At 42.9% G+C, this 26669-nt stretch overlaps 1 long non-coding RNA gene across 1 annotated transcript in view; it reads left to right on the top strand.

The window, feature by feature from the left end:
• The first annotated feature begins 8965 nt into the window (after positions 1 to 8965).
• The window catches only part of LOC130161997 (uncharacterized), a 78304-nt gene continuing 60600 nt past the window's right edge, over positions 8966 to 26669 (top strand). The window contains exon 1 of the long non-coding RNA XR_008826213.1: positions 8966 to 9538. This is a non-coding gene — a long non-coding RNA (uncharacterized LOC130161997). The remainder of the gene's footprint in view (positions 9539 to 26669) is intronic.

The raw sequence follows: 26669 nt of genomic DNA, 5'->3' as shown, positions 1-26669 counted from the left end.
CTAATGCCTGTGTATCAGTGTTGTCATTGGGGAAACCCTGTTGCTTCCGTATATGGATGAAGGCAAAACGCCATTATGCAGTTCTGCTGCAAGAGTAAGCTTTTGTGTGTCAGTGTGCATGTATGCATTCACGCATGTGTAGGTACACACAGTAGGTGTTTATGATGTAATTTAAATGCAGACAGTGGGTGTGTGCTAAAGCTTGCATGTGTTTATATGGTGAGATGAACGTGTCAGCGCTCACATTATATTCTGCATGTGAACAATATCCATAAACGGATGGGAAGATTCTGTGAGTTCCGTTCTCTGAGCGTCTGTGGCCCTCCGTCTGTTTTATTTGTCGAATGGTTATTTAACTGTTACTGCTTCTTTAAGCAGTCGCTGAGCTTTTACTCAAACCATCCAGCCGTTTTTGTTTTGTTTTGTTTTGTTGTTTTGTTGTTTTGTTGTGTGGTTGTTATCTTTGCTGGGTTTGCTGTACCGGGTCGGCAGAGAGAAGAATGGCAACAGTGGACTAAATGCTCATTGTCCATTGACCAGAAAATTGGTAACAAGCCCACTCGGGATCTGGGTGACTGCTTTTGACAATTTTAGATATTACGCACACACATACACACAACTGGCCGCATGCAAGCCAAGTGCACTGACGCAGACATGTCCTGTTTTCATAGTGTGGCATGGTGAAAACCTCATTGTGTCAAAATACACATATTACGAGATGCTCAACCTGGATGTAACTCATAGGACATGTCTTATAATTTGGTAGGTTTGTTGTGTAACAGGAAATTGGAGGGTCACAAATGATGTCACACATGGCGGTGGTGGTGGAAGATGCCAAGAAAGCATTGGTGCAGGGGTGAAGCGAGAGACTAGTCCTGCTGGTGCAGGTGAGTCAAATCCTGGTCCCCACCTGTCCAGGGAAAAGAAAACACACACATATGAGGGACCAAGAGAAGAATCTTCTTCTTCACTCTAAACTTCACAGCACACAGGACTAGGCTTGTATGGTTGTAGGCAGATTGTGAGTTCACATTTTCAGCAGCACTGACAGTAATTAGAGTTGATACAGTTTCTAAGGCAGTTATTCCTCCCAGACTGTGTTGCCTTATTTAAAGACTTAAGTAAAGGTTAAAGACCCCCTCCGATGAAGAAACTCAAGTTTTAAACCTTGTTAACACGTTTAATATAATACAAGACATTATGGATCGTGAGCAAAAATATGCAGTCGATGCCATGACTTCATATTTCCGGTGAACCGATGACAGGCTCATAAAAATGGATACCGGCAGCCAGAGATTCATATGTCACAAACCTGAGGAACCAATTGCATCTAATTGCTGGGACGGGGGGGCGTGGCTAAAGTAAACTCAAAACCTTGTCGGTACAGCGAGCGAGTTACAAGTTACAAGCTAACAAACAACATAAACAAATAAAAGATGCTAACTGCGCTAACAGCTCTGATGTGTCGGATAGTCGTCGATTTTGGTCTCAACAGATTCTGAGTCTGAGTCTGACTGAGGCTCAAACACGTGGCCGAGTCTCGCCGTTGTTTCCTCCATTAACCATCTTGATACACGCTGATCTTTCACCTGTCCACCTGGCGCATGCAGAGGCGGTGTGCAGGACAGGAGGCCTGATAACAAATTTTCTCCGTGAGGAAGTAGATTTGGTTCCAGCCCCAGTTTTCCTTTCGGCAGCAGAGTATTTTGACATAGTTTAAAACATGTCTGGAGAGGAACTTTAATGGTAAGGCTGTTGTTTCAGTGTGGGTCTTATGTTTGTTTACATGCTTCCTGACATATTCTATGTGTGTGAATATGTCCCTACAATAACACCAGCAACTGCAGCAAAAATATCTGTGTGAATTTATTTTTGTTAAGTGTAGTTCAGGCTCTGTATTTTTCAGGCTTTGTCAAAGATAAAAGTAAAAATCCTTGACTCATACTCCTCCCTACAAACTGAAGAGAAACGGTATTTATCACATTTCTTACGACTTAAAGATGCTGCTTATTTTAAGAGTCACTAGAGGTTAAGTTGCTTAAGCAAAGATCCTGGATGAATGCAGTGCAGGAACAGGAGAGCAGCTTCTGACAATGTGACAGAGGAAATATATGTAATTCATAAAGTAATCTTTTCTTTCTTTTCTCTTTCAATTCATCAAAGATACCAACAAAATAGCACTAAATAAATAGGGCTTTTATCATCACTCGCTCACTAATGATATAGTCTGTACTGTCAGAGACTGTGTGAGTAACTCAGTGTTTTTCCAATCGAATCGTAAACCCTGTGGTCAGCAGACGACCTGCTCTACTTCCTGAGCCACAGGACAACAAACGAGAATGAAAGGTTCCTCCATGAGAGAGAATCCAGACCGTTTCCTTGTGACAGCGTCCACCAGTAAACCGGTATGAATACATTTTCCACGTTTCACCTCCTCATCCCTGTCCACTCTTTCTTTGTGCCGCTCTCTCGCCTCTCTCTTTTTGAATATATGGAGGTCCTTTTACGGGACTGTATGTAATTACCAAGCTCTTACCTTTGTGTGAGGAACATCAAGGAGACAGGGACCCTGGTTTAAACAAGGTCACTGTATAAGCAGTACTTCTATCTGTTCAACACAGACAATGCCGGCTTGGCATCGGGACGCATGTTCATTATGATGATAAGGAAACGAGGCACCCTACAGACAACAGGCCCTTCAGGACGGAGCTTCCTAATAGAAACCAAGATTAGCATTTGCCGTATATTTACGCTTGTAAGAAGGGCAACGGCAGATGTTCCTCGGAGACTGAGGACTCTCCACCAGCTCTGCTGAGCTGCATCTATCAGAAACGCTTCCGTCAGTAATTACAGTAACTTAAGCCTTTGCTGTTTTTGATTGCTGCATGGGGCGTTTTGCAGGATCACAGAGGAGACCCTCCGATACTCCAATTTCCTGATAAAAAAAAAGAAAGAAAATAGTGCAATCTGTTACGTATAGGGCATAAACACCAACTCATGCCTGGAAATTACAGGTTGTAATTCAAGGATTTTATTCTGGTATTTTTGTCCATTGTGACTATTGGTCATGACTGTAGCAGGGGGTCGTCACCTGGATGTTCTTGCAGACACAAACCCTTTTCCTGTACTTATCTATGCAAGCTGCATTGAAAGTGAGCTAGCTTCTCGTGCTTCTGTTAGCAGCGTGGTGTGTGTGAATGAATACAGCAGGTAAATATGTTATAAATATATTCTTTGCTAAAATCTAACCGTATAACCATGTGCGGTAAATTTTAAATTCCATGACCGAAGTGTTTCTGCCTGAAGAAGAAAGTTTTTCTTAGAAGTATTGTAACCTTGTGCATCATAGTAGTGGGATATTTAATTCTGTTTTTCATTAATACATGTTGCTTTTTAATGACAGTATTGCTGACTCTTCTTCACACTGTATAATGTCGAAACTAGAACATGTGGCTCTCGCCTGAATCCCTGCAGCAGAAGTCGCATTCCTTTGCTTGAACTCAGACTTCTGGTTTTGTTTCTGGTGTCGGTTTCCAGTGATTCATCCCTGCTGTTTGTTTCTTTAATTTTTTATTTCAGGCTTTGGTTTATTTGTCAGAAAAAAACGTGAGCATGAGCAACTTTTTGTCGTATTCGCACGGCTCCTGTTCTCCAGCCGGCAGAAGTTGAAACGAAGGTTCGCCGTGTTCCTTGCAGATGATTAAATGCTACTTTCGGCACAGAAAACAACACCTTCTCAATCTATCTCTGTCTCTATCCTGCTTATTATCCCCCCTTGTCTCTTTTCAGAATTCTCTCTCTAACATATCCCCTTGCTTTTTTTTTTCGCCTTGCCACCTTCTTTGCCGTCTCTTCCTGTGTCTGATTTCTGTCCTCTCCTTCCATTTTTCTTCTTCTCTTAACCCCCGTCCTCTTCTCTTCTACTGGTTACCCCCTTTCATCTTGCTCTCCTCCAGCCTCTTGCTCTCTATCTCTCTCCTTACTCTGATCTCTTCTATCCTGTCTTCATCTCCCAGTCATCTGTCTACCTTTATCCTTCTCACACTGCTTCCCCCCCTCCCCGTCCCCCCCCCCCCCTCTGCCTCTCTCACGCCCTCCTCCAATCACCGCCTCATCCTCTGTTTCTCCGTCTCTTGAGACTCGGCCTGCTTGGCACATTGTATTTACTCAGCCCTTCACTGGCTGCCTCTGTTTATTACCTATTCAGGGATGAGGCAGGAGAGACAGAGAGAGCCAGCCCTTCGGAGGATTGTCCTCCCAGCTCTCCCTGCTGCTGTCTGTCGCTGAATCTTAAAGCGCTGTGTAAGAAAATTGATTGTTTCAGGGTTTTATTTTTCTTCCTTTCATCTTTTTTTCAATTTATTCCATTTTGAGCACTGACTCCTGCCTGTTTCGTCAAGAAAAGTTCGCATGACCTGTAGTCACAGGGAGCGGGGGGGTAGATCATGAAAATGGATCACCTAAGGCTCTGAACAGAGGATAAATTTCTCTTGTATCTTATCTGAATGAAATCCCACGTTAAGCTGTAATGGATTATGTTAATTAATATGCTATCAGTTCTGGGAACATGGGAAATAAACTGTGTGCTTTATCCCTAAGCTGTTTATAAACTTCTTCAGCATTAAAGCAACATGCAGCACTGTTAATATCAACTTAAGCAGATAAAGGATATGCTGATTCTCGCCATGTTCGGGCCCAGATAAGGACAGAGAAACAAATAAGCATGTGGCTCACCGTTTTAATTTGAAGATAATGTTATAGGTAAACAGGTAGGATGGATTGTCAGGAGCTTTCCCATTTTTCCGTCACGAAAGCTCCAGCTTGGTCTTCAGCTCTCGCTATAGAAAGGCAGCATTTTCTCACAAGGCTCTCCCTTTGTTCTTGTCCTCTCATTTGACTTTGTTTCCTTTACCTGCAGGCTGCCTCCCCTTCACAATGCAATCGGGTCCTGAAGTGGGCTCTGCCTGCCTCTCAAAGCTATCACAGTCCCTCACAAAACCCCCTCCGGCACTCTTTTGATCAACCCAGAAGCTTGATCTGAACACCTCGAAGCACCGCTTAAACCGCAGCGGGGGAGGAAGTGCAAGGTGAGGGGAGGCGAGCTGCAGCTGCTTTGAGCGAATGACAAGACTGCCAACGATGGCGGGGACATTCGCAGAAGTGTGAGAACTTGTATCAGCTCAGAAGTAGAACTGAAACCTGAAAACTTGACAATGACAACGTTCATTACAACAATGAGCCGGTGGACGAATGTTACTGTATAGTACAGTTTTGAGGTACTTGTACTTCACTTGAGTATTTACAGTTTTGGCTGCTTTATACTTGTATACTCCCCACTTTTCTTGTGTTGTAGATTTAATTTGAAAGGGGCTTGGTGAATCTGTGACCAATGATAATAATAATAATAAGTGAAAACATGTTTCCAGAAGCCAACAAACCTCTGGTCATTGACAACATCATCCTTTGGTTCTTTAGAAATCTCAGTTTTACTTCTTTATTGGGGATTTTCTCCAACCTGCTTAATCCTTTCCGGGGTTACAGAGGCTGAAACCAATCTCAGCATCCATTGTCTGGAGGGCAGGGAAACATCGTGCACACACTCATACTTATGGAAGCATACAGGCTTCATTCACACCTCTGGCCTTCAAAGTCGGAACTGGATAGCTTAGAGGACTTCTTACATCTGCTCTATGACATAACCCTCTCTGCTAGTACAAGCTGGCAGGGATTTTCAAAAAGCATGTGTGCACAGTGTCACAAAACCCAACCCATCACAGCTGCTTTTTGCTTCGCCCGAACACATTATCATTACTGTAGCTATATTTGTTCAAGTTAAAGTCTATTTTTCTTTCCCGTTTCACAGCCGTGTCTTATTGTATTTCACGCTAATCCAGGCTCAGCTGGTGGATTGGGCGTCCTCAGGTCAGTGATGAAAGATTTTTTAGAATATGGCAACAGATTTAAAATGGTAATATTAAAACAGTCATAAGTACAGTGGAAAAGAAAAAAAAAGATCTCTAGACCAGAGGGAAAGTTACAGCAAGTATTATCCGATGTAAACGACAGGTAAGATACGGACCGGTAAAGTGGCTATTTGTACGTTTCCTCTGCAGCTCTTAGTGATTGCCTCGCGGTGGTGATTGTCTCATTGTCTTTATAATAATACAAGAGGTTATAATATGCTACTCTGAGCAGCGCTATGTCTTCAGGGCAGACTGGAAGCTACAGTGAGCCGCTATCAGAAAATGACGAGACAGGCTGGGGCTAGCTGGTTAGCACGCTAACTTCTGTAGAGGAAAAGACGTGATAGAGAGAAAAGTTCATATAGATGTTGCTTTCCACCACTGGAGACGACTCTTGGCGAGTAAAGGAATGACGTTTGATGCTGAACTAGACTGACGAGTAAACAGCTGCTAATGCTAACGCTGGCTATGTAGCAACAGCAGAACTTACAAATAGCTCCTTTAAACTAGCTTAAATATACTCATTCTGGAAGATCGATCCCTGGTGGAGAAAAGCTTTACAAGTTTTTGTGTTTGTGTTACCTGCTCCTAAAACTGTGCTTTTGTTTCTCGCACTGCATGAAAAGAAAAGGAGAAAACAGCTATTTAGGAATATGCAACATATAAGCACCGAATAGAAAATAATAAACGTTCTTGAAACTAGATTTTGATCCAATGAAGCATGTTAAGGTAGAGACGCACCTTCAGGCCATTTTCATGTCAGTTTATACGCTTTAGTGATGCACATTTCCAAACAAAGTTTCCATCACATTGCACAAACCGGTCGACACAGTGAGCTTGGAGTTTTCAGGTTCATTGGAGTTCTTGGGCCCTTGAGGCTGGTTTTCTCCTGTTGGTGATCCAGAACATGCTAACGTAATCAAAGCTGAATCTTGATGACAGTAGTGACCACGGAACACCTTTACAGCTCCCCAAGGTAAATTTGATCAGTAATTTCAGGGGTTCCTCCCATTGGACTGGATAACGGAAGCTGAGAGCGTGGTTTGAGGAGGTGTGGGAGGAGAATGGGATTGTAATTGGACACTTAATCACAGGAAGTGGTGTTTTTATGGCCAGAACTGATGACCCTTAAGAAAAGTGAGGGTTGCATGTAGTGGTGGAGGAGGAAGACTGTCTTTGATGACCCTGATGCAACAGAGCCTGCCGTACAGTTAGGGCTTCCTCCCATCCCTCCAGTCTCCCTCTGCCTCATCTCACTCGCTCACATTTTCTGGCTACAACATGACATGTTTAGCAGTTAGCTCTGAGGTAGGAATCATTGACCCTGCACAGTGACCCCTGTCATTGCCACTGAGACTTTTCTCTGTTCTGCCAGAGCACATGGACAGAAAGCAGAAGAGGCCAAAGAGAAGTTGGGAAGGCACAGACAGTCGAGCAAACAGGGTAGAAAATGACAAATGTAGAGCACAGGAAGAGAGGAAATGAAACAGAATGAGAGGAGAAAAGAAAAGATGTGAGGAGAAGAAGAAGCTGAGAAGTAAAAGAGCAAAGAGGAAAGAAAGAGAGGAAAATTGAGACCACGAGATTTAGACAAAGGCTGGAGAGAACGGACAGAGAGAAACTACCCACCCACCCCGCTCTTCAGAAGCGGAAATGGAGCGTACAGAGGAGACAGAATTCCCAGCCGCTGCCAAACACGCCACAGCGGATCTAGCTCATGTGCGTCGAACGAAGGTCAGCCTCATTTGTTCTCTCTCCACAGATACAAGGGGGGGGGGGGGGGGGGAGTCCTTCATGTGACGAAAATGAGCGCTAGGGGGTGCACAGAGAGGATGAAGGATGACACCGTCAGTGATGGGAAACATGAAGGTTGATTCCATCTTGTGTGCGTTCTCTTCACAAGCAGACACACACACACACACACACACACACGATTGACAGCAGGGAATACATTTGACTGTCAAACAGGTGCTTCTCATGAATGTGTAATAGTGTTCTCCTGTGTTTGCTGCTTATGAAACGGTGGCCATCATAGGTGAAAAATGACTTGGTTTGACGGCATTTGGCAAAGACCTCGCGCAACCTCCACCTCCCCTGGACTCTCTTCAGGGCTGAACGAGGCAACTTTTACACGTCTGGAGCCCAAAATGACATTTAGAGTTTTTGAATTTTGAATAATTCAAAGCCAAAGACATGTGTCCAGGGTGAGAAAAATGACAAGGGAATGGGGTCTGTGAAGCTTCATAAAGAATGTGTGAAATTAAAAATTAGAGAAAAATTGAGTTTCTTTTTTTTCATTTCATTGTAGTCACATTTTATTAGCTGAGGTGAAGAGCTGAGCTGCAGTACTGTCCCTTGTGGGTCTCTGGTTGATTCTTATTTAGTTCATTGTGAATGAGAAATATTAACATTAGACCCAATGTACAAAAAGTACTGGTCAGTTACTTATCAAACACAGATGATGCACAATATTATACCATAATGCAATAAACAACTGCAGTGTGGAGCCCCCGAGCTGCAAAACATTATTACAAATTGAACATAATGATGAGACAAATTGAGGGAGACCATTAGAAATAAGCATTAAATCTTGTTTTACTATGATTTCTCTAAATCTCAGTCACCAATATCATACGACACATTCATTCTTAGCTGGTTCTGAGTTTGTAGTTTTTTCACACTTGTAAAGTTACAATATGAAGCGCACTCAAAAATGTTAGTATGAATACTGAAAAATTCCATGTCGCAGATGCACACTACTGTCCCATAATGCAATGCGGAAACAAAATGGAGAAGCTCATAGCTGCGAAACATTAAAACAGAAAATAGGGCCCTACAAAATACAACAATATAAAAGAGTGTTTTAGTTCATATGCAGGTAAAGCTAATGACAACTACATTTACCATAATGCTTTGTTTTGTTGTGACTTACAGTGTTGTTCTGTTTATTCAGCCAATGTGCTTTCAGTTTGTTTTGAGTGACGTAACGTAAGCCAATCGTGTTTCAGGAAGAGCTGCACTCTTAGCCAATCAGAGATCAGCTTGGAGGTAAATAGGGAAGGAGAACGAGGAGCACCTGATGAAGAAGAGAGGGGCGTGTGAAGCCAGCTGAGTGTGGAAAACTAAGTTCATTGTCGAGGTGATTAATATTTGTCAACTAAAATACTTCTAAAGAACCAGCACAAATATTATCTTGCAGATAAAAACCGTGTGTATCTCGCGGTTCAGTAACTCGTTTTTTCCGGGAAGTTTCAAAGCGGAAGTGCAGCCAGGTTAACAGCGTCTGTTGTTTTCCCACTAACTTTGTAAGAAGTGTAACTCGGATTGTAAAACGTGAACGTTTAAGCTAGCAACGTCGTGAGGGGCAGTCAGCTGTACACGCCAGCCGAATGTTTTCGCCGTGGACTGGAGGAAACGAGGACGCCGTTGTGAGCACCGCGTTGATTAGCATCTTTTGCTAATGCTCGCGAGGACAGACTCGGCCACTGGACCTGCTTCAGGACACAAGACATCTACCTGTGCGCCTCACCTGCTACTGCGTCATCTACCTGCTCGTGGACTCTTCTGAACTGCGCGTGAGTAACTGACTGTGTCATCAGCTTGTTAAGGATTTGTTTCTTCATATGTGAACTAACTTATGGGACCCAATGGTTAGAAATCCAAGCCCGTGGTAATTATTTGAACTATTCTTAAGAATGAACTGAATAACCAAAAAAAACAACAACTATTTGATCAAGACTTTTCTATAGTGGTGAATAAAACAAGGAAAGTGTTAATTTTGAAGTGTAAATATTTTTGTTTAATCATTATTTTTCACAAGGTCAATTTAAGTTGAAAGTGTACTTACCTTGTGTTTAATTGTACTGGTATGGTTTTTATTTATTACGTTCTAGCCTGTAATAATAACAACTACTGGTACAGGGCGGTTTAGCAAATTCAACACCAAACATACTGAGGATCCTGTTCATACAACCCTAACTCTTTGAAATAGTAGCCTTGTTTAATATTTTATATCCAGTGGCGAGGAGCGGTTACACCTGTATATTAACTCTTAACTGTTTTTGAAGTTAGTGTAGAGGAAAATTCACAGTCTTGACATTTTATTGTAAAACAGGAAATGCAAATTTATTTTTTTTCTTTTCTGGGGTGTTCCTGCAGCTGTTTCACCAGCTGTTTGTGCAGTTGCATTATGGGAAAACAGACCTTTTTTGCACAGCAGGAAAAGCACAGGAGGAATTAATAACGTTATCGACAACCTCGTTCAATGAAGTGTCCCAATAAACCAGTGAGCCTGCATGAGCAATATCAGGACCCCCTCTGGGTGGAAAGCAGCCATCTTTAATACACCTGTGCTTTTCATGACATGTCAAATATCGGTGGTGGAAAAGCTAAAGAGCTCTAGCGTACATCAACAGCACACTCAAATTCAAGGGTTTTTTAATCTGCACACTTATTGTGTAGTATACTTTATTTTGACACTTTTCAAGTGTGAACACACTGCCTACTCAAAAACTGCTTACAGATAGGTTGTAGTATTAGTATCAGTAGGACCTGGGACTATTTGGCTTATTGAACACTTGAACAAAGCCATTGTTAGTGTTCAGTTTCCTACAATGACAGCTCAAAATGTTTGCACTGGAAATGACTTGTGGAAATGCACAAATAAAATGAAGGAGCTACTCACAGCTGCACAACATTGAAACATACTGTGGATGATGGTGGTAAACTAGTTGTGAAGTGAAGTTGAATCGGCCGTTTGACTGATGCCTGTAGTTACACATGTTGCATAATTTTCAGTTCAGGACAAAACTGGAAGGTGGAATTCATTTCTTGTATAGTATTCTAACATTATACAGTTAGTATGGGATTTGGACACAGCACAAAATGTTTGGTGTGAAAAAAACATCTTATATAATAAAAGCACAAAATGTGAGCTGTGGAAAATTGTATGCTCATCCAGCGATGTGTCAGCCTTGACATGAGGATTTACAGGAGAATTGGAAAAAAAGAAAATTGTGTCCTAAATAATCAGATCATTGGTAGAAATAATTGCCTTTTGAACAAAAGTGTATTATTGTAGATATGGTGGAAGTGTCCAACAAAATAACTCAAGGTATCAAGGTTGAGAACATCTTGAAAGCAGCCGACATCTGCTGCATGTTTCACAAGTGGAAGTTTTTCCCTCCACACCAAATCACTGATCACTGAATGCTAAGTGTGTGTTTTATGAAGGTCTGTATATGCACAGGCGGCGTCTTTAATGCAAGCAAGTTACAGATTTTTCATCGGGAAGAACATTCATGGCAGAAGTTTTCCAAACTACTTAGTCATGAGTGGAATCCTTGTGATTTAGCGCCATGAGAGATGGCATGCTAAGCTGTTAAATATCACACTCTTAATACTGTAGATTCCCTCCTCGCCTACACAAGGCTTCCCTCACATGCTGCAAGTGCTGCTGCTTTGTTGGAAGAAGGTGTGTGTGTGTGTGTGTTAGTGTGTGTTTGCATTCACTTTGTTGCTGTTTTGAATTTAATTGTCTGTGCATGACTGCCAGCGTGAGACTTTTATTGTGTGCTCATGTGCACAAATGGCACTTGTGTGTGTATGTGTATGTGTGTGTGTGTGTGTGTGTGTGTGTGTGTGTGTGTCGCGTGTGCTAATTACCTTTATTTCTCAGCAACAGTGGCGACTGCTGCTATTTCAGAGAAGTGCAACATCACACCATCTGAGGTCGGCCAGGCTGTTTGCCTTGTTTTCACAGGTTATCTGCACATTTTTTTTCCCTTTCAGTATTTCAATACAGCGTTATCACAGCTGACAATCGGCTGTTCTGTTCCATTTTTAACGGGTCTGTGACTGGTTTTTGTAAAACAGGTGGCATTTTCACAGAGACAGGCGACAGCACATCTAGCATCCTTTTAATACATCAGAATGTCAGTTTATATCCCTGAGCACTCGTATACTTTCAGAAACCTCTATTTGCAAATCTTTACAAAATTGTGTTTGTTTTTTTTTTTTATTTAGTTCATGAGACTATTTATCCCACACTGGCATTTCCTACAACACCAACTACTCATACTCCTTTGTTAAGCAGCTAAAAATGCAAATGGCAATCTGGGGGATTTGGGAGCTGCTCAAAAAAAAGTTTAATTCAAAAATAGATCATAGTCCAGAAAGTTGGAAATCTCAGTTCTTAGTGAAGCAATTATTGAGCCATTTGTAGTGACATTCAACGCTGTTAAACCCCCAAACTGATTTTCTGAAAGTACAGTAGCTCCAGCTGTGACTCTTGTTAACAGCAACCTTGAATGTGAGTGTACACAGCACACTGGTGTATCAGAAGTACTTTAGCTCTGTCTGGGGCTGTTCGTTTTGCCAACCTTTCAAATTACATAACCATGTAGTGCTCCATAAAACCTCCCAGACTCCCAACAGGGCTGTTGTTGGATGTTGTTGTGTGGCAATCCGCTTTTTGTGTCCGTCTATGCGTGGAGGCTGAGGGAGCTCGTGTTGGTATGGTTCATTATTTATGTTTGTGTATATGAGAGAAAAAAATGGAGAGGAAGTGAAGGAGACAGTTTGGGGGGGGGAAGACAAAACTTTGGGGACAGACAGTGAGACTGAAAGAGACAGAATGGAAACAAGAGGAGAGATTATGTTTGCCTTCTTTGCAGCGAGTCTGGCAACCTCTACTCCTCTGTTCACTTGTGCTTTTTGTTGTGGGAGTAATTACATGTGGCCCGGGGCAGAGGGTGTCTCCACTTTGTCTGATCTGGATGACAGCCACCGCTCCACCTACAGCTGGAACAGGACGTCTGTGCTGGGGATTAAACGGAGGATAAAATGAACAGCCAGTCTAAAACAATTCATATGCGGTCGCCGTGTGCGCCGGGGCAGATCTGTCAACCAGGACGAAGTTGTAAACCAGTTAGACACTTGTCCCTTGATGCTCAGTAGAGATGGAGAGTAACAGTCTGGTGTTTTACTGTAGGATTATTTGTGTTTCTGGTTTGGCTCACTTCCCAAGAGGACGCCACTGAGGTCAAAATAAATCCACAGAAAAGTTGGACTTGTAGATATGTGTAGATATATGGAGTCATTTTCCTTTTGCTTATTAACTTTTTCTTTATTCAATGGAGAAAAATACAGAGCAAGTCTCTTTGGAGAAAAGCATCTACCAAATTAATGTGAAAAAGATGTGAAAGAGAGTTCATAGAAAAGATGAGGAGGACAATGAGAATCCACATAATTGAATCGTGCAACACCAACCAATCTTTGCTTTTAATAAGATTTAAAAGGAATCATTGAAGCACTGAGTTTATTCACTTTTCTAATAGATAAAAAAGAACAAAACAAAACAAATGTGGGCAGACCGCAGCAGCTAATTCAACTAGAATAAGACAAACTAATAAAATGAGGGGAAAAAGGGACACAAAGTACAAGCTGGGGAGATGCTGGCAACTTATTATTACTCAAAAGAACTTTCTCACATTAAATGGAGAAAAGTATCTGCCTCATTTTTATTCTTCCAACAGTAATTATCACTGAGTCCCACATTTTGAAGTCTAACTGGTGTATGATAGTGTGTGTGTATAACTTTGAAGTGTGTAAATTGGCCCACTGAACTGAGATCTCTTCCCTTTGTGTCGCCCCTTTTCCACTGGTTAAAAAACCCGCTAAGTCCCGCTAACATCGGGCTTTTGTCGGCAGTGGGAAAGGATTCAATCGGCATTTACACCCGGGTCAAATGACTCTGCAGTAGAGGCTTAGACACAGACACTGTAAACACACCTGTCACCTGTCCAGCAAGGTGTTGCTAAACCGGAAAGAGTGATCTGCACCCTAGAAAGCTGCCTGCTTTCCTCCCTTACCACTCCCAGTTTTTACTTTCTGCCTGGGCACAGACTACAATGAGGTAAAATCAAGTCATGTATCGCCTCAGATCTGTGTCTCTATGACACTGACATTCTATCAAGTTTTAGGTTTGAAATAACAATCAACCTGCTTTTAGCTCCATTTTGGTCCCCTCCAACCCCTAAAGGAAATATCTTACTCTTCAGCTGCTGAATGCTCCACTGTGTTCATCAGCTGTTGTTGCTAACATTTTTATTAGCTGTTTGTTGCTGGGCAGGTTTCTGGCTGAAAAACTAAGCGGTGAGCTGAAGGATCATGCACAGCTCCACAGAGCTGCGGGGAACTGCAGAGATGTGTGATATTATCCTCTGAGTTCATCATTATGTAGCGTAGTCATGTGATCCACTGTTAGAGCTGTACCATTGATATGCACCTGTAGAGCAATGACCTCCACTGAGTTAATGACTTTTCTGTGATGTCGCTCTCTCCGCGAGTTCAGTTTTGGCAGCAGTGAGTGTGGGACATGCACTTTGCCTCAAAGAGTGTTGAGCTACTGCAGACCCACAAGAAAAAAGGTATGTGGATTTGTTACTTGAGATCTAAAAGGATTAAAGACGACCGTTGACCTGGCTTTAAGGAAGTTACTGTGAGCTGTTTGCTCCAGAAACCACAGTGGGGAAAAGTGTTGAGCAAACTTACAGCGGCCTACCTGGGTGGAGGTCAGCAATTGAATTTAAAATGTCCAGATAAATAGTGACTGTGCTGCAGTGCTGGAGGACCAGAAACAAAAATCAGCGGTCAGGCTCCAATCTGTCAATCAGCTGTGAAGATCTGTGAGGTCGATGCATGAAGCGATTTCTTCCTCTTTCTTATCAAATAAAGAAAAAATAGTTTTATTGAGCAGCTGCTGCATATTGATTTTATAGGCCAAAACAGCAGCCCCCCCCCCCCCCCCCAGTCGCCATGACGCCTTTCACCATGACATGCAGTGTTAACCAGGAAAGAAAATAGTAAAGCCAGAAATTAAAGCAAATCAGCTTTTGATTAATTTGGAAATCTATAATTACATCAGATTTGTTTCTGGTGATTGACATGCTCTTGTGTGTTTGTTCCATTTCCATCTGTGTGTGTGTGTGTGTGTGTGTGTGTGTGTGTGTGTGTGTGTGTGTGTGTGTGTGTGTGTGTGTGTGTGTGTGTGTGTGTGTGTGTGTGTGTGTGTATATATATGTGTTAGAGAGAGTCTGTGTTTGTGTGAGTGAGTGAGTGAGTGAGAGAGAAGAGCCTCCCTGTTATGTCCCGGGAGACTGCTGAGTGTGTTGACAGTGTATTTAGGGAGCTTTTAACTCAATATACGCTTCAAACCCCATGGCAACCAGGCCTTTTTATTCCTTTGCACATCACCATGGAAACACTGATGTTCATTAAATTTCACCATCTCTTTGAAGATATTAAAACAAAATGAGAAAAGATTCTATATTTAAGCAAACAACTAACTTCCACAGTGTTATCCTGCGAGTAAATAGATGTCATGTTTGTGGTTAAACTGTGCGATGGTTCTGCTCTGGGACCCGTAACCCTCCGAGGAGGCTGATTTGCTTATTACGCTGAATCCCATCCGGTCCGCACTGCTTGCAAACATAGGGACACTTACAGTATTTGCACATGGGATGCGGAGATGGTGACGGTGACGACTACATACAGCTTCACGTAGAGCCCAGCTTCCCTTTGCCGCTGTGGCCCCAGCGTGACACACATACACATGGATGAACAGAGTCGGCTGCAGGAACTTCACGGTCAAGCAGCTCAAAGGCCGACTGAGACGCCCCTTCGGGAAAAATCTATTTCCATACATCTGATGTTCAGGGGGTGTTTGTTTGTTTGTGTGTGTGTGTGTGTGTGTGTGGTGTGTGTGTGTGTGTGTGTGTGTGTGTGTGTGTGCGTGTGTGTGTGTCTTACTGTGCAGATGCACTTGTGCTGCATTCTTTTCCACACATTAACTTCTGACAGATCGCACTCCTTGGAGAAACTGTTTTAAGTGCTTGTGTGTGTGTGTGTGTGTGTGTGTGTGTGTGTGTGTGCAGATTAAAGTCAACAGTGCATTAGAGAAGTTATGCATCTACTTCTTATAAATGAGCTGGTCTGGGACTGTACAAGCAGTGATGCACACTGACAAACTTTCACGTACTGTACACACGCACACCCCACTCCTTGTGTAGTCCAGCGAGCAGCTACGCCTACACCTCACTCGACCCACGCAGCTCTCTCTCTCTCTCTCTCTCTCTCTCTCTCTCTCTCTCACATCTCTGTCAGCTGTCCTCAACTCATTACAGTAAAGCCAGAGTGCAACTGCAGCTGGGGACCCCGGGAAGCGATGTTATAGAGACAGATTGAATATGTAAAGCCAGCAGCTAGTGGAATCCCATCATAGTGATTGCTTTAGACCAGCTGAGAGTCGGAGATGGATTCTCTATTGCGCTCTATAACTGAGGTTTAGTGGGACGGGAGCAGGGCAGGGGTAAACAGCAGCTGACTGTGTGTGTGTGTGTGTGTGTGGGGTGTGGATATCAGCAGGGGAGAATGTGATTGATATGCATTACACCTCCTATATGCTCATGGTCAGCGAAGATACACAGTATTTGCACAGTAGACCTTATTCGTGGTGTAGGAATTGATTTACTTGTGTATTGCCTGGTATTCAAAGCGTGATCCATTGTAAATCTATGGAGCATTAGTGGGAATATCTCTTCACCCACTCTGCTCGGGGGGTTTTCATATTTTACTGTCTTACAACATTGAATCTGAGTAGATTTAATATGCCTCTTCAAGTAAACAGATCTTTACTCACTCTCTTACTTTTCTTTTCTGTGAGGTTCTCTCCTACAAGTGTTCAGAGTCGTGTTCTCCCAACACTTAACTGGACCAGCTTGTGGTAAATTGCTCATTTCAGCCTGCTGAATACCACCTGTTCACGAGGATGTGCGTGTTTTTGTGAGATTGCATCATTAGAATAATCTGTACCCCTAAAGTCGCCATATAAGGCTGCTCCATTTGTGTTTTATCCGTAGAAATATGACCAAAGAGTAAAGGCTTTCACCTGCAAATCTGTTGCAGGAAATCAGCAGTGTCAGGATAGTTGTATTAGAGGACCTGAAACATATCGTATCTTATTGTAGGAGACAATATTATAGGTTGCAGTACTACTAGGTGCAGCAGAGGGGATAAAGACCCTGAGGCAGCTGTCGAAGTGACTGAATTTCTCTACTGAACTGCAGAAGCTGCTGTGCTGAAATATTCGGATATAACTCACAAAATCTAAAAGAAAACGTCTCTGTAAATTAACAAGCCATGACGATCTTGTAAGTTGAATATTTGATATTCTTTTAAGTCGTTTTTTTTAGTTCTGTTTTTACTTTACTTAACTTTGGTGTCATATTTAATAAACAAAAACTGAGTGAATTTAGAAGGTTTGAAAGTTTAAAGGGGTCATGTGTTCGTTTTCTCTGCTGCCTAACGTGGTTTCTTGCCGGGAGCGGGTGGTGGTAATTGACAAGAGGTTAAAATACGCCCTCTGAGCAGCCCTACGTCTTCAGGGCAGACTGGAGGCTACAGTGAACCGCTATCTGACAGCGGGGGCTTGGGCTAGCTGGTTAGCGTGCTTCAGTAGAACTTCAGTAGAAGAAAAGACGTGATAGAAACAAGAGTTAACACTGGAGTTGCTTTCCACAGCTGGAGACAGCTCTTGCCGAGCAAAGGGCTGAAGTTTGATGCAGAACTCACAACATTAGTTCTAGACTGTTAAGTGAAAAGCTGTTGATGCTAATGCTCGCTACCTATCAATAGCAAAACTTACAAATAGTGTCTTTAGTTCCTCCCCCTGTGGTTTGTGCTGAGTTACAGTGTTTTCATCAAACTTGATCAGTGTTGTGGCCGAAAAGCTGCATTATTTCATTACATACATTCATTTAGCAGATGATCTCAAAGTCTCTGAAGATTCAGAACTGTCGTTGTCTCCAGTAGATGTTCAGGGATCTTCCAGATACATGTATTTCTACTACAATCCATTAAAATTGTTCGACAACACACAAGTAATCAGTGTAAAATTAAACTTCTGGTCACAACCCGGTTCCACTGCCTGGATCTGGCCCATATAATTTCATGTCTGGGTAGATCCCAGGCTGTGTCTTCTGGTGCTGGCTGACCGCTGGAAGATTTTCCAGATGTGGAAGTAGCATCTGATGGCCATGCTGGCCAGACTTGGTATAGGCCGGATGTATCTTGCTATCTGGGTTAGGTTTGACCTATTACACAGGTCTGAATGTGTATTTTCTGTTTTATATTTGTAATTATTTCAATAACTTTATAAAGATCTGCTTTCACTTTGACTTTAAAAGCACTTTTCTCTGTTGATCAGTGTCAAAAAGCCACATTATATCCCCTGTGCTATCCTGTTAAAGGCCTGCTGCCTGATTGCTGAAAGAGAGCGAGTTTTTCTCCCAAATAAAAACTGCAAATTGTTCATAGTTCAACAAAAGTTCACCTGAAATGGACCAAAATTACTGCAGCACTCAAGGAAAGAACTCGAGGGAACTTGGAAAAAGCCCTCCTGATTTAAAGATCGACTAGAAAAAGCATAAATACAGAAACTCTCGCTCATGAGCTCAGATGTTTTTTTTGTTGAAATTCTTTCATTTGGTTATGTGTAAATTCAGGGGAGCAGACTGAGACACTGATGCCATAGTTGTTAGCAAATCTGAACTTCTGAAGTTGGCTGGAGCGGCAACTTTGATCCTTAATTAGCTGAAGAAATCTGCAGAAATACTGTATCTTTGCCCCCTTGTTCTCATTATGCCTGGGTGTCCATGTACAATGTTTTCAGAAACTCACATACAAAGTCTGCCACACAGTCCGTATAACGTGCAAAACTTACTTAAATTCACAGAGCCATATCATCCTCAATTACAGCCTGCAGCAGTTTTCCCTTTTGATGTAAACACTGAATAACCCCTGAGAGACACATGCACACACACATATACTAGGAGAGCTCTGATTATAATAGCCTTTTTTTAGAATCCTATTTCTAGAGTGAAGCATGAGAATCCCTTCACCATTCATTGAGGCCCGACCTCTGAAGTATAGTCAACAGCAGCATGCGGCGATTAATTAGAGATTTGTCTCGATGAGGGGAGGTTTGGGAGGCAGAAGGATAAAGCAGGCAAATCTGCTGGCCTAATTAGGGGAATTTAATTTCTCACTGGCTCACATTGACTCAGACCTTGATGAGGCATTTTTTGGGAGAAAAAGGGGAACGGGGAGGGAGGAGGGGAAAAGCAGCTCGTCCATGATGTTACATGTGGTAATAGATGGGTTAAGGGAGACCGCCAAAGGGAAGCGCGAGACACTGAGAAATCACGTAGCGCCTTGACAATAGAGCTCATCAAACGTTATTCCCAGTGAGGGTGTTTCTCTGCGTGGCTGCTGTTTCAGGGGTGAGAAAGTTGGAAAGTTTTGTGATGGTTTGGTAACCTTTTTTTATTTTTTTAAAAATCTCATTAAGGCCCCATTTTGTTTGGTATTCTACAAACACAGAACTGACTGAATTTATATTCTTGACATTAAGTCTGACAGTTCGCAGTAGAAAGTCCCGTTACTGCACAGGGCTGCCTTCAAAATCCAGTGACGCAGTTTAACCTCTTCACTTGTTTCCTGATGGTTGAAATGTTCAATGTGACTTTGCTCTGACTTATAGCAGGAAACAGTTTCCAGTGAACATGCGACGAACCCACTGTACGATACCAGCCCAGCACCAAACAGCGGACTGCAGATGTTAGAGAGGCTGGTAGCTGCACACCCTGATTTTTATGAGGACCCCCCCCCCCCCCCCCCCCCCCCCGCAGACCGAATTACAGCTAAATCACCCCATGGTGACCCGACAAGCCAACAAGGTCTTTAAAATTAAACATCGATATTTGTTGTCCGCCGCTGCCATCGTGGGTTCTTTTAACGTCTTGGCAAAGTAAGAGGATCAAATCGAAGGTATTTACTTCTTCATTCTCATGTATCGCCATGTTACCTGAAGCTGCCTTTGGACAAAGTTTATGTGATTATTTATTTATTTTCATTGAGTTTTGTAGAGTTTTTCTGCCGGTAACCTTGACAACAAGACTCCTACAAGAGGAAGTTAATGCTAAAAAAATAAAAATAAATTGGCAACATAAGCCCTCTTAATACCTCCAAGTGAGGAGAGAGTGTCCAAGCCTCACCCCAAACTTTAACCAAACTTTAAGTTGCCTAAATGAAAACTAACCTCACCTATTTTAAGCGAGGCTGTTTTAGTTAACAGCCTGTTATTTTGCAATCAGTAGGAAGTGATGGGTTTTCCTTGAGCTGACACTCTGTTCATTCCTAATTCAAATTCCAATTTGCCGAGCATATCGCCAAGCCTAAACCTGAAGCGAATTAGGTTTTCGGGGGAAAAGAAGACCCCAAAACAGCAGGAGACGATCACTGAAGTCAGACTCTATTCCATCAGGAAGATAGATACTGATTAGAAGGGAAACAAATGGTTTGTTTATTGAATTAGCTGCTTTGGTGATGGGAGGAGAAGACGGAGATAAAGAGAGGAAGTCTTGCAGTGTCAGACGGAGGTAATAGAGGAGCCTGTTTTTTTTTTTTAAGAAGGGAAGCTTGGTTCATCTGTACTTAAATGTCAGCGGGGAATGAGGCAGCCGAGCAGCGAGGTTCATCTGAGCTGACAGGACGGCAGCCGGGCTCGTCACTCTCCTTTTTTTCCGCTGGAGTAAACAGCTCATACTACAACATCTAAATACTGTAATTAGTGCAGGTCCACGAAACCGACCTGACCCCTCCTCAGATCCTGTGCCCACCTGTGAAGATGAGTCATGCTAAGTGTGCAAAAAGAAAAGCATTAAAGTGATGCAGTCAGTCCATACACATTACACTTATAGCACCCAGAGGAGCGCTAAAAGGAGCCCTGCAGTGGAAAGGACTAATATTCTCTTTTAAAGACTATTGGCCTTTAGTGGCCAATGGAAAGGTGACCCCTCATTGCTCACACTTTGTCTCTTTCTTTCTGTCACACACAGTCGCAGACACACACACACACACACACACACACACACACATATGCAGAGGCTAATGTGTTCTCGGCCTAATAGCTCTTTCATTAGTGCCAATCCAAAGACAAATGGATTCAATAAGCAGCCCAAATCTATCTGTCTGTTTGGGTTTAGAAACACCCCTGCTCCCTCACTCTGCCTGGCGTTTATGTACTCTGAAATGGCGAGAGAGAGAGAGAGAGAGAGAGAGAGAGAGAGGGGCAAGAAAATAGATGAGAAAGTGGATGAAATAGACAATGGATTGACAAAATAGGGCATAATGACTAGGCGAAAAAAAGAGAAAAAGGGGGGAGGAGAGGGGGCAAAAAGCGACAGGCTAATGAGAACAGGCTGTATGTCAAGATGCTGTTAACAGGGTATCGACAAAGCCGTTACAGGAAGTTAAAAGAACGAGCTTGGATGTGCATTTTCTAGTAAATAGATGAGGATTGTGAACATTGTTTGGGTGGTGTCGAGGATAATTCTGCGAGTGGAATAACAAGGGATTTTGTTGCGTTGGCTTCCCACACAGCTGAACAGAACATTAGAAAATATTTCTGTGCTGAGACGTTAATGGGACTCTGAGTTTCAGAACCTTTTGTGCTGCATTAATGGAAGCTATCAAAACCAAAAGAGGGAGTAATTAACACCTTGAATACAAAAGACCAATTTGCATACCCGTACTGTATATTCATTCACCAATGGGTAAAATGAATCTACACACCCTTGTCAATGCTTCGTCACTGAGCGTCGACGGTGCATGAACTTTTGTTGAACTATGAATGTGGACGGAGCCGGCGGAGCCTCTAATTGAGTCTCGAATTTCCAATTTCCCGGCTTTGCCCTTTCTTTGAACGCGGGTCAAGTCTCCTTCGCTAATTTGTTTGGCTGCCGGAGCGAGAGGGTGCCCGGCTGGCACAACGCCAACAGGCTGCCCCGCCAAGTGTCAAATAGCAGAGCGTGACAGGTGTCTGCAGAGGAATTACAGATCTGTGTGTGTGTGCACATGTGTCAAGATTTTCATCCAGTCATTAAAGAGTTTTGTGGATCACCATTCCTTAAAAAGCTGCTAACTGACAAAGGAATTTCATTAGTCTGGGTTTCAGTCGGAGTTTCATGTCTAAATGCTGATTCGGAGGCTTTCCCCGTGCTGCCAACAGTGACATTTTATTTGAAGATACGCTTCTGTGTATGTGTGTGTTGGTGTGTGTTGATGGCGGGTAGGATGGTGGGCAGTGGTGTGGGAGGGAGGATGATTGGAGTGTGTGTGTGTGTGTGTGGGTGGGTGATTCGGCTGGTGGTGGGGGCTCTCTAAATAACAATGGTCTGTCTGAAAGCCTGGAATAAGATACCTCTCTCTCTCCTCTGTGTGTGTGTGTGTGTGTGTGTGTGTGTGTGTGTGTGTGTGTGTGTGTGTGTGAACATGTCTCTCTGTGCTTCTGATGTGACAGGACATGAACAAAAGGATTTGGTTAGAATTAGTCAAGGATTAGACATCTATTTTAATGTCCTTTTGTCGAGTCAAATGTGTTATATGGCGCCCCGAACGAACGAAGTGGGCCAAGCCACCGTGCTGCATACCAAGCCATCTTCAGTGCACTGAAAAAAAAAAAGCTAATACATGCTGTAAGATGTCACAAAGCAAACACCTTACCTTGCAAGATAAATCAAATAAACTTATTCATGACTTGTTGATGGCATCAAAAAAAATAAAAAAACACTCACATTTTTCTTTTCTAATACAGCTGTTTTCCTCCGAGTCAGAACCTCTCGAAGCACTTTTTTTTTTTTGCATCCTTCAAAACTCTTTGCCCCCTTTGAGGGCCCTGTTTCCATAGCAACTAGGGTTGGGTGTATGTGTGTGTGTGTTTGTGTGCGCATGCTTATATATATATATATGTGTTGTGTGTGTGTATCCAGCTCGACTTGTTGCATCGAGCTGTGCCTCATGCTTCAGAGGACATCAGCAACACGGGCTAAAACACATCGCAGCTGCTTTTGTGATTTTTCCTTTCACTGTTATATTGTACAAAGCCACACGTGCACATCTCCACTCATAACATATGCATGGACAAAAGTATGTAGACACTTACAGACCATACATTTTGAGCCTGGTATATGTAAGTACAGCAGGTCTGACTGATGAATGTAGTTGGTTATTCTTTTAGTTTCACCTTGTGACTTTTTTTTTCCCTCCATGCTGATCAATGCAGCAGCAGCTTTGTTCTGCCCAGCATCATGTTTACACGCTGCAGTCAGTAATTTGGAGGCAGAACATCTCTCTCATCCTGCCAGTTATCGCAGTTTACTGAGCATGGCAACTCTCCCTGTCTCTTCCCCTCCTTCCTCCATCTATTCCTTCCCGACTTAAATCTTTATTTCTAGAGCCATCAGTCTGTGTATGTGCACATATATCCCTCCATGTGTTCAGCCATTTATCCACTTGTCTGCTAACCCGCCGGTCTGTCCCTCGCTCTCCTTGAAACTTCTCACATTTGCTTTCCACATTACCTGAGTTTCACTCGTCGCCCCCCCCCCCCCCCCCCCCGCCTGCATCATCCATGTACATGCTCCATCTTAACCCTCCACCTCCGCCCACATCCCGTGTCCCCCAACTGTCATTTGTCAACTTGTATCTCCCGTTGATGATAACATCTGTCTGTCTGTTGATAAATCAGTCGTCCGCGGCCGATCAAAGTGCAGAAAAGCTCTGAGATACAGGTAGCTATCGTTGTCATCCATCCACCTGTCACAGCCAGCCCTCCCACCGCCTCCTCCCCCTCCTCTCCTCTGCTGCCCTTGATGACTGACATTAAAGTCAGAGAGAGACAGTCAGTCGTGCACACACTAAAATGCAAATACAGTAATTTGATGTCCTCTAATTCAATGACAGATATTGTAGTGCACAAGAGCAGCATCATTACTTGTTATGTTATAATTGCTGCTAACCTTGTCAAAAGCCAATAAAGCTACAAATGTCAAATGTGTTAATGGATTGAATGACATCAACACCACGTTACTATAATATCAGCTATTCTTTCGTAACTGAGGTGATTTGTAACGGTTGGTAGAACATTACTGTGGCGTAATAATGACAGAATGCAATGCGTAGCGCCGTGAGGAACACATCAACATACATTTAATGGCCCATTTAAAGTTTGTATTGTAATTCTATGTGAACTGGTGTTATGTTTTGTTTAGATTAATATGCTGTCAACTCTCCTGTGTGGAAGTACAAGTGACGTAATACATAAAACATGTCATCTAAAGCATGAGCATTTGACACATTAACACAAAGTATGAGCCAATTGCAGTTTTTGAATAAGTTTCAAAGGAACAAAAAAATGACTGTAACCTACTAACATGGTGTTGCTAAGCATCAGATATATTATGGGAAGAAATCCAAGCATGGTGCAGTGCGAACAGTATTTACCCATTTAGTTACATATACAAAAACATGCTCCGGGTGAAAATCTAAACAACTATTCGATGGCCAATTTTGTACATTCATGGTGCCCAGAGGATGAATCCTATTAACTCTGTTGATCCCCTGACTTCTCCTCTGGTTTTCCTCCATTTGTGGTTTTAGTGAATTGTCTCGACAACAACCGGATGGATTGTGGTGGAATTTGGCGCAAACATTCGAGATCCACCCAGAATGAATTCTAATAACCTTAGTTATTGCTTCACTTTTCATTTAGCACCTTCATCGGGACAAAATTTTATTATTATTTTATGACCAAATACCTGTGAAACTGACATTTCCACTGCTACAGTAAGACGGTGAACATATTAGCGTTGTCTTTCTGAGCCTGTTAACATTTAACTCAAACCATTGCTGTTGCCCATGTACAGCTAAACTCTAGCATGGCTGTAGATGATGATGTAGATGGCTGTTGTTCCAGCTCTCTGTGCACTTTGATTCAAACTGAAGAAACCTTTATTATCCACAATGCAGGTTTCTGTCATTCTGTTGCATGATTTGGATCAGTAGAGAGCAAAAAGGAGACCAAGACAAGTTCACAGCCACGAGCTGTTGTTACATAATGTGTCTGCATTCAGACGTGTTACCTGTTGATTGTCCAATTTTTGACTGATGGGATGAACAGCTCATTTCCTCTGACTCCCATTTTCACACTGAACTTGTGTGTCAGACAAACCAGTAAGATAAACAGGTACATTTACAGGTGCTCACATTAAATCTGTGTGATCCACTTTAGCTGATAAGCATCGGTTAATGGAAGGAGAGATGTGGGGCTGTTTTGTTACAATAATTGGGATTTGTCGGCTGGGCATTTGCCTTTAGCCAGGCGCAGCAGGGTGTAGCTCTTTTGGATGAGCCTAAGTATTTGGCATTCAGGTGCACCAGTCCCACACTTGGCAGTAAGAAAGGAGCCAGGCAGTGTGACAATTAGGCTAATGACAGTTGGGAATGGGCTCAGTGACTGGCGTGGGGTTCGATTGTTGTGGGATTGCGGAGGAGGAGGAGGAGAAGCAGGACGAGGATGGCAGGGATTTCAAGGTGGCGTTGTTGTAAAACCTCAGCCCAGTCAGGTGTGCCAAACAGAGCAGAACAGTTGGCTGGGGATGGTGGAGCCTGGAGCAGCACAGCTTGGCTCAGGACTGATGTGACTCGCTGCCACTTCTAACAGTAGTGCGGGAAAATGCAGAGGAGAAAGAAGAGGGAAGATGGCACGGAGGGATTGGACCGGGGGGGTTGAGGAAGGTATGGAGGCAAACAAGATAGCGATAAGAAACGGAGAAGACGGAAGTGGGAGGAATCAGAAACAGCAGGGGGAAGTGGTGAGGAGTGATGAGAATTTAAAAAAGGAGGATGCAATGATGGAGGGGAGAAAAAGACAAGTGTATCCAAGTGGAAGAAAGGGAGAGAAATTAAGTGGGTAAACACAGACAGAGAGGAAACAAGACGCAGAAGGGGGAAAAGGGAAAATTAAGTTAAGCCACAGGGAAATTACAAATTTTGTTGAAATTCTCTCTCTCTCTCTCTCTCTCTCTCTCTCTCTCTCTCTCTCTCTCTCTCTCTGAAGGAGAGCAAACAAAAAATCACGCGACTTGACACTTTTCAGACAATGGAATCAAATCAAATGTCCTGTTATTGATTGCTATTATCAAAGGCAGACTCGAGTAGCAATGTACGCTCAGGTGAGGTGGGCGGTCTGGCCCTGATGTCTGGATTTTAGAGAGGTCAGTTGAGTCATTCCTGCTTGACCAAATTGACTGTTCACAACCGGCAAAAACAACCCTGACCTAGACCTGAATGAGCAGTGCATTCGAAGGTTGTGGACTGTGTTGGGGGGCGGGGGGAGAGAAAGGTATTCTGTTGCATGTAACTGTTTCTCAGAGTGATTATTTTACAAGTAAATATATCCAAACTCACACAACAGCTGTTGTTTGTAACTTATGCGTTTGGTGATTTTGTCAGACGACATTGTGGGTATTAAATCGTGATTTTTAGCAGGTGCAGAGCAGCAGCTTGGAAAGATTTGGAAGATGACATGTGCTCTTAATGGGCCGCGTTTCAGTCACTTTTTTCACAACTCCATTGCCCGACGACAGAAAACATAACTGAGAACAGCTTTATTGGGAATTTTTGTCTGTGTTGAAATACTGCATATGTGAGTACAGTGGGGAAGGAGAGAAGCAAAGAGATGCAGGTTGTGAGGTCGGCTTCTCCTTCATCTTTCCCTTGTTGATTGTGTGCAACCTGCAGTGGTAT

Source organism: Seriola aureovittata, chromosome 21 (genome assembly GCF_021018895.1).
Source record: "Seriola aureovittata isolate HTS-2021-v1 ecotype China chromosome 21, ASM2101889v1, whole genome shotgun sequence".
NCBI classification, from domain to species: Eukaryota; Metazoa; Chordata; class Actinopteri; order Carangiformes; family Carangidae; genus Seriola; species Seriola aureovittata.
This window is presented reverse-complemented; position numbering and strand designations above follow the sequence as displayed.